This window comes from Camelus bactrianus, chromosome 25 (assembly GCF_048773025.1).
Source record: "Camelus bactrianus isolate YW-2024 breed Bactrian camel chromosome 25, ASM4877302v1, whole genome shotgun sequence".
Classification (NCBI taxonomy): domain Eukaryota; kingdom Metazoa; phylum Chordata; class Mammalia; order Artiodactyla; family Camelidae; genus Camelus; species Camelus bactrianus.
In genome coordinates this window covers 15,925,112-15,932,583 of record NC_133563.1, presented here as the reverse complement: position 1 = coordinate 15,932,583, position 7,472 = coordinate 15,925,112, and positions in this window count along the sequence as shown.

The following is a 7,472-nucleotide window of genomic DNA, read 5'->3' as shown; positions in this document are numbered from 1 at the left end:
TGTTCCCAAAGCTTCCACATAATCAGTCACTATCTGTGCTTCATTTTTCTCATAAGCTTCCGCTATCAAAAGTAAAACATATGTGACCTAGCATCACTGTCAATAGTGAACCTACTACTAACTTCATGTTTTCATAAATTAATTTTAAAATTTCTATTTGTTTTATTTTTCTTCTTTTACAAATTATTTAATTGAGACTTATTTTCAACTAAAACCTCATAAGTGGTGCTGAACAGGGTATCTCTCACAGTTGCCATGAAAGTAAACCATTCCCAGTTACTGAAATGGATACATTTGACTACACGGATTTTTTTTTTTTTAAAGCAAGCCCAGGACAGATTTGCTATGCTTTGACTTCCCATTTGGTTAGACTTCCCGGAAAGCTGTTTGTGGGAGAACGAGGAGGCTGGGTCTATAACTGAGCCGTCAATCAGATGCTGTGGTGTAAGAAGAAGCCATATGGCTCACTGCTATTTTTCATGCTGAAAAAGTAAATTTTTATATTCAGTTCCCACCAATGTAATTACACTGTGTAGAGAAAATATACTCTGGAATATATGCACTGATGCACAATTCTTTTTTTCAAATCAACCAAATTACTGTGTACTAACTGAAAGCCCATTTTTCTATTCTTTTGAACCAGCAAAAAAAAAAAAAAAAAAGTATAAATGGAACATATATTTAAGAGTAAAAGCAGTGATTTTGAACTCAGTGCTGGGTTTATTCCATTTAAGTGCAATGAATTTAATATGTAAAATATTTTTAAATAACTGTTGCTCTATGTGCTTAAACTGAGATTAGAATAATAGGCATTCTATACAGGATTGCAATCTAGTTAACAAAACCACCTTGGCACAGATTTCAGCATTTTTAGTGCCTTAAAAAAAAATCACTTCATATTTTCCATAATCAGACCATGTTTAAAATGCCATGAGGATGCTATTTCAAGGAACTACAATTATAACTAAGAACCATTTCTAAAGAAAAATTGCCTTTCCCCTTACTTATCTCTACTATTTTCTTTACATTATTTCTGGTTGTTCACTACTTTTCTTGATAGAATAATAACAATGTGATCCACTGACACAGAAATCACTATAAATTTTCCTTACTATTAGTTTTTCATGTGTGTATACTGTGTGCATATTCACCAATATAACATAAATGAAGTATATAATTCTATCTGTAGATGCATATGACCATCTCCCCTGAAAGCTTGCAAAATTACATTTGTATAAATATTTAGTGATTGAAAACTTTTCAATTTTGAGTTGATTCCAGGAAAATCAAGGAAATGCAACATAAATATCTTTGTAACACATACGGATTGCAAAGATTACCTGCCTTCCAACTGCAGGATGGAATTCAAGTTTATGAGTTCCTTGATAATGAAACAAAGCACTAAATAGAATAAGGATAAGTCTAAATGCAATTTTACTTCTAATATTAATAAATCACATATATTCACTAAGAAGTAGTTTTTAGTGGTTCTGTATGATTCAACCTCTCTATCATTGTAAGGTAATTCAATAGAGCTGGGTACAAAAATTCAATTGGAATTTTCAAATTCGATATAGGGTTCACTTAACAGCTTAGAGAAAATGATGAGCAGAGCACTTGCCCTGCTTTTGCTCCAGTGCTTCTAAATCTTGTTTATAAAAGTTTAATTTCAGTGAAATTATAGGAGTTAATTCAGTGAACAGTAAGTGCCTGATTGTACATGTTTTCTTGGTAACGCAGGAAAATTTTGACTGTCTTTTGCGTGTCATAGGGGGTTAGTGAGAATCATTTAATGACCAATCCAATCAATGATCTCCTTTATGAAGATTACAAGAAAGATCCATTTATTAAAATGTGAAATCACAGGCAATGTGTTGGTCATGGTGTATAAAGTATGGACATCTCAATTATTTGCAGCACAGAATAGAAATTGTCTCTTTATAAAATTATTTTTAAAGAGGAGAAGAGCATTTCCAATTGTGATTTCTCATCATCACATTATTTTCATATTAATGCCCTTCAAAGGCTTTGAATCAAACAAATGTGTTCAAGTCTATATTGACTATCAATAAGACTCTTGAGAAATTATTTAAACACTGTGATCCTGGTTTCTCATCTGTAAATTAAGAGCAATAATAATACCCTCTCGTATGGTTCTGTGGATCACAAATGAAATAAATGAGATAAACACTTAATATGATACCTATCACACAGTAAAGGGGATCAGAAAAACATTCCTGCAACATTATAATAATAATAAAAATGACAACAAGAGTAATGACTCTGCACTAAACATTTATATGGATTATCTCACTTAATTTTAAAACAACAACATAAGGTAAGTGCTATTGTCACTCTTATTTTTCAGATGAGGAAAATGATACTTAGAGGGCTCAAGAAGCTTGTTAATGTCACACAGCTAATAAAAGACAGAGCAGAGGTTGAATAAGTAAAGGTAGCAGCTATTATTATCATAATACTATCTTCTTATCACCATCATCAACCCATCTTTTGATCTCTGTAGCAGACTAGACTATAAAAATGAGTTCCTGGGTACTTCCAAAGATAATTGCCTCCCCTTGGAAGGAATCCAGAACAAGCCCACATTAAGCTAAATTCTGCATAAGAGTGGGCTGTTATACAGTTGGGAGGATTTATTCCAAGCACCTAGAAGGCACACGAAAGATGAATAGATAGAACTTGTCAGATTTTCCTTTACCTTTAAACATATTCCAATGCAATGAAAGGAAAGAAGACAAAATCATTTTGTCCATACGCAAAAGTGTTTTAAACATCATTACAATTTGCTCATCTGGTTGTCAGTCCCTAGAAAATCAAACACAGAGTCAAAGATAGGCATGCATGCCTCACATGAAATACGGTCTGCATTGTTAATGAATGATAAAAATTAAAGGTATTTTAGTGTAAATATATGTCTACAGTGAGGTGGTTGAAAATGAAAAGTGTTTACTCAAATTGAATTCTATAACGCTCTTTATTCAAAAGTATTCCTAATTATATGTCCCCTGTCTATTTAATTATTAAAAATAAAAGTAAATTTGCAGTATTTTGGATATAAATTAATAAGAAATGTACATTTTCCTAAAAAAATTTTAATGACTTATGATGATATATGTAGAATCATTTTAAAGCATTCATATACAAAATGAGAATTAATCATTTCCCAGACATCATAATATATTATTTAAATAAATCACAAAAAAACAAAATGCAATATTAATATAAATACATTCTCATTATTTTTCAAAATCCTAAATAAAATGTTCCAGATTTTTAATAATAGAAATTTTAAATGTGCTTCGAATGACTTTTAACTTTTATTTTCATAATTGTCCTCACTAGAGTCAGACATTTAAGGTAACTTGTGATTTTTCTTTTAATCCAATTTTAAAACATGACTGTTGAGAGTTATGTTTCCAATATACATCTGGAAATATTTACAAAAATTGGAAGACGTAAAAACACTAGTTGTACCTGGAGGTTCAAGATGCAAATTGATATTTCAGAGACTTGACGGATAAAGCCAAACACCAGCAGAGCACTTCATCACAAGACTGTTAATGGAAAATCACCTGAATATAACATCTGATGACTAGGGAAATATACCCAAAGTCATTAGGTTGTCGAGTTTTCATGTCTCAGTACTGTGCCACCTCCTGCATGACAATCACATTCCTCCCATGCTCTCTGTGTAGGAATGAAATCGAAGCAAGACCTCAGCACCCCCAACTACTTATCAGCAATTCTTCTTTCACTTCTTGACATACTTCCGGGTATATCTCAGGTTGCGATCAGGGAGGATACTTTGAATGGACTTCTTTCCCCCCTAATTTATCATATCCTCTGTGACTCAAACCTGGGCCATCAATAGGGAACAAAGACAACAGATTAAAGGGAACGGAAACAGCAGGAAGGCAGAGGTTTTTATTACCCAAGAGACTGTCTATTTTTTAATGGGCCATTTGTGGTTATATACTCCCATTTAGCTAGTTACCACCTCTCTAGTTACCATCTCTCTAGTTACGATTATTTTAATTAGTGGAAATCGTTTTAATCACAATGGAAGGCCAATTGAAAAATGAACATTTTAGGCTCTTCTTAGCAGTTGAGATGAAATCTGGACTCAGAAAGACCCCAATTTCAGTCTGGTCATATACTCCTCCACATATTCACTTAACAACTGAGAAAGTTGCTTGGTGCCAGTGTGCCTCTGTGTTGAGACCTATAACTGAGGATAACCATACTTTATGGGATCACTGTGAGAATTCAGATGCTCATCTTGGGCCTTACACTTCAAGGGTGATTATTGTTACAATTACTTCTCAGGGCACCACCAATTACAACTGAAGTCCAGGGTCCCAGTCGCAGTGCAGGAGATCTGCAGTTCTTGGTCACCTTTTGCTAACTTTTGGTCACCTGTCCAAGATCTCCCTTCTCACTCAAAGATGTCATTCTCCTCTGAAACCTCTCCTCCTTCTTCACCACAATCCATAAAACTAGGGGAGACCTTTATTGCTAATCATTTGATTCAAGTTATTTACACTAAAGGATGAATAAGGCTTAGCAGAACTTTTGGCCTTTTTCAATGCCCAGATAATCTATAATGAGATATTGGGGAAGTTTTTCCCTGTGTGCAAGGGAAAGTTCCTCTAACTTAAAAAATTAGTAACACAGTACCTAAACATAATGATGAACTATTTACCAGGATAATTTTAACTTTTTCATATTTTCTATATAAAGAGTTCTTTTCAGACACAAATGTTAACCAAATGAATAGCTGTCAGAAGAAACTTAATCTATAAATCCTACAATGTTTTGTAAATTTTACTGAAGTTGCTCTTTTATTCTCACAGGAAAAAGGTTTCACAAGGACAAGGATCTGGTTTTTTTCACGGATCTGTCTGAAGCTCTAGAATAGTACCTGGTACATAGTGGATGCCCAGTAAGCATTTGTTGAAAGATTAGAGCAAACACATCATCGAACTCCTGCTCTCCTTCAGCAACTTGCATAGGGAGGAGGGTGTATCTCAGTGGTAGAGCTCATGGTTAGCATGTACAAGTTCCTGGGTTCAACCCCTAGTACCTCCATTAATAAGTTAACAAAAACCTAATTACCTTGCCCCAAAAAAGTAAAAAAAAAAAAAAAAAGAAACTTGCATAAATAAATAAATACAACCACACTTTGATTTATTTACAAATCACACAAAAGTGATATATCCCTAGCACTGTGTTTACGGGGGCATCCTCAGGCAATTAGTCCTAAGTTTTCATTTGGACTGTGTGACCCAAAGTAGATCAATTTCTCTGTGCCTCAGGTTCCCCTTCTGTAAAAGGGGCATACTGCTACCTCATAGTATTGTTATTATAATTAGATAAGGTACTGAATGAGTAAAGGGCCCACAAAAAATTCCTAAGATTTGGAGAGAGTGTGGAGAAAAAGGAACCCTTCTACACTGTTGGTGGGAATGTAAATTGGTGCAGCCACTATGGAAAACAGTATGGAGGTTCCTTTAAAAACAAAAAATAGAGTTACCATATGATCCAGCAATCTCACACCTGGGCATATATCTGGAAAGATGAAAACTCTAATTTGAAAAGATACATGTACCCCAACATTCATAGCAGCACTATTTACAATAGCCAAGAAATGGAAGCAACCTAAACGTCCATCGACAAGATGAAGGGTTAAAAAATATGTGAGATACATATACACACACACAATGGAATATTGCTCAGCAATAAAAAAAGAATGAAATAATGCCATTTGCAGCAACATGGATGGACCTAGAGATTATCATATTAAGTGAAATAAGTTAGGCAGAGAAAGACAAATATCACATGGTATCTCTTATATGTGGAATCTAAAAAAAAAAAAAAAAAAAGACACAAATGAACTTATTTACAAACCAGAAATAGACTCACAGATATAGAAAACAAACTATGGGTACCAAAGGGGAAAAAGGTGGGGGAAGGAATAAATTGGGAGTTTGGGATTAACATATACACACTACTATATACAAAATAGATAAACAATAAAGCTCTACTGTAAGACACAGGGAACTATATTAAATATCTTGTAATAACCTATAATGGAAAAGAATCTAAAACAGAATTATATATATATATATAAAATATATTATATATATATATATATATATATATATATATATATACACACATACACACACACACACACACACATAACCGAATCGCTCTGCTGTACATTCGAAACTAACACAACATTGTAAATCAACTATACTTCGATAAAAAGAAAGAAGCTGCTTCCCCATAGAGCCATATTAAATAAAATTACCCTTTTTTCTCAACTCCTATGAGGCCCCACTAGTCCTGTTTCTGGACCTCCATGAAAGCCTGTGTATATTTTTTAAAATTCCTTGCATAAAGTAAGTAATAAATGTTGGATGTTTTATTAAAACCTCAAATTTCACTGAGGGAAGGCTTTGAGGTCCATGAGGTAAATGCTAGCCAGAGGTCCCATAGCGAGAACTAAACAGCTACGTTTCAGGTCAGTCTATGAAAAAGGGAGATAAGCGTGGCTTACTCATTCTCGCAAACATTTTTGAAAAATGCAGGATTCCCAGAGTCTTCCTGGAAATAATGAGGAAAACCTTGAACCATGCCAACAGAGTAGTTAATACCACTGTTCTATTCCCAGAGTTTAGCAGATCTGCACAACTAGAAAATTTTGTTCTTGAGCCTTTGTGAGCGCACAGATTCAGGGAAAGGGGACTCTAATAGAAGAATCCTTGAAGTGCCTTCAGGATGAATATAATATTCAGAGTCACTGAGCGCCTCACTTCCTCCTCCGGTCTCACCTCCCTCCGCTCCCTGCATTCCCCACAGCTGGCGCTGGGAACCGCGAGGGGCTGCGAGCGAGCGCGGGCGGGGGCGGCCGCCCTCCATCGCAGCGAGAGGCCGGAGCCGGTAGGCGGGTGGAGATGAGGCAAGGCTAGACAGCCAGCGCGAGCGAAGAGCTCTGCTGGGATCACAGCTTTCCTGTTGGACCCATCAAGTCAGACTCACGTGTAGATCGGAAGGATCAAACCAAGGCTACGCAACCAGCTGCGCCCACTGAGCGCCGCCCAGATGTGCCCGGAGCGGCAGGTGAGTCACCCCGCCCTCCTCCCCTCTCCCTCCCCGTGTCCAACAGGTTGGCCGGGGCGCGACTCCAAGGGGCCCCGTGGGTGCACTTGTAGCCTCACCTGGGCGTGGCGCTCGGCGTCTCTCTTTGCCGAGTCGTCGTTACTATTTAAACTCCTGCCCCAGCCCACGCCTGTACCAGTCCTTGTCTTTTTGCCTTCCCTTCTCCTAAAATGACAGCACCGCTGTGTGCCGAGGAACGCGCCCAGCACACTTGCTCTCCCGGAAACTTGTAGGGAGAGAAACCGCTAAACCCAAGGGCGCAAAGTGCCTCGACACGTGACGGGAGC